Consider the following 1,640-nt stretch of genomic DNA (forward strand, 5'->3'; position numbering starts at 1 on the left):
CTCCCTCCACATGGATTACCAAGCAGGGCTGAGGTGAGCATGCTACCATGAAATGTGTCTGACTCCATTTATTTCTATATATCTCTTTTATCTCTGGTAGCAGCAGAAAGGAAAAAGAAAACCTTCAAAAAGAAGGAGTAACACAGGGTATATAACAATGGGCTTGAATATGCCTATTATTATGAGAATGGCACAGGACCAGGTAGTGTTTATGTCTGTCACCCGTGGAGTTACTATGAGTCCGAACCCACTTGACAATACCTAACCGTACTAAGAAGCATGGGCTCTACCTTCAAGCAGCGCATGCTTCAGTGCATAGTACACGTGCAAGCAACACCATGTAAGAAGTGCTATAGTGAAGATAAGCTTAAGGAGCAGCTGCCAAAACAAGAGTAAACTGTGCTTGGAGAATCTAGGAATAGATTACAAGGGGAGACACTGGAACCATATTTTGAAAAATGAGTAGGAATTTACTAGGTGGATGAAGCAGCGCTGGTCTTCCAGGTAGACAAATAGGCAAAGGCTGGGAGGCCTAGGAGAAATAGTTATTTGCCACCCCTCAGTTCCTACCACAGGCCAGTGGCAATTATGGCATATCCCATGTCCAGAGTAGAACTTTGTTCTAAATTGTTTTCTAGGCTGTGATTTCATGGGAGCATATCACAAAGTGGTTCTTTCAAAATACCTCTTGGTGTGTTTGAACTGCCAACCTTTTGATTACTGATTGAGGGCTTAGCTGTTTGCACTACCCAGTTACTCTAACCACCCCTTTATTTGTACGCAGTACATGCTCACCAGCACCATCTCCCCCTTTCCATTTCTCAACCCTTGTGCTTTCAGAGCTCCTGTTGCACAAAATTCAAGATTAAATTCTCTTATTTAAATGCAAAATTAGATACCAATGTGATATTTAGTTAGAAGGGTTCTACGCAGATTATCCTTCGTAAGTTCTTTTAGTCAACACACCCCTTACTAAATCACACACTCCATAAAATTGGGCATTTTTGCTTCCTAAATATACTTAACCCAATTCTTATTTTAAAGTGGAGGCTAAGTAAATGTTCTGACTTGTGTGTGCCAGTGCGTTTGAATGTGTATGTGTGTGTATGTGTGTGTGCATGAAGGACCTTAGATCAATTCCCAGATGAAAATCCCTCCAAGTGTTCATATTTTTATATACTATAAAATCTAATTTAATTAGAACAATATTTGAGATCTTACAAGAGTCTATCATTCCATTCCTACATCCCCTTTCACTCATGATTTAATTCAACCACCTTTAATTTACTAATATTTGACTTCTGATAAAACATGGCCATATAGGTAAAAGCTCTGTATTCATCTTCTGTAACAACAAAACAGGAAAAAAAGTGGAGAAAGGGGAAAAGCCTGGACTTCTGAACCTTCCAGATAGAAAGAGGAGTGGGCAAGACATTGGTTGGGAAAAATGAGGTGAGAAGCCCATCTGGGAGACCAGCTAAAGCTGCACATTCTCACTGGGCTGACTGTGTTCCTCTCACAGTAGCCCAGCAGCCTCTGGCCTGCTGGTCTCAAAGAGTGAGAGGTGGACTCCCCCCATGCTCCCCACACACAGAGGACTTAAATCATGGTACCTAATGTAAGCCCACAGTGGACACTGG

The sequence above is a fragment of the Echinops telfairi genome, unplaced genomic scaffold (assembly GCF_000313985.2).
Source record: "Echinops telfairi isolate 266 unplaced genomic scaffold, ASM31398v2 ScPeMD7_2291;HRSCAF=2852, whole genome shotgun sequence".
In the NCBI taxonomy this organism is placed as follows: Eukaryota; Metazoa; Chordata; class Mammalia; order Afrosoricida; family Tenrecidae; genus Echinops; species Echinops telfairi.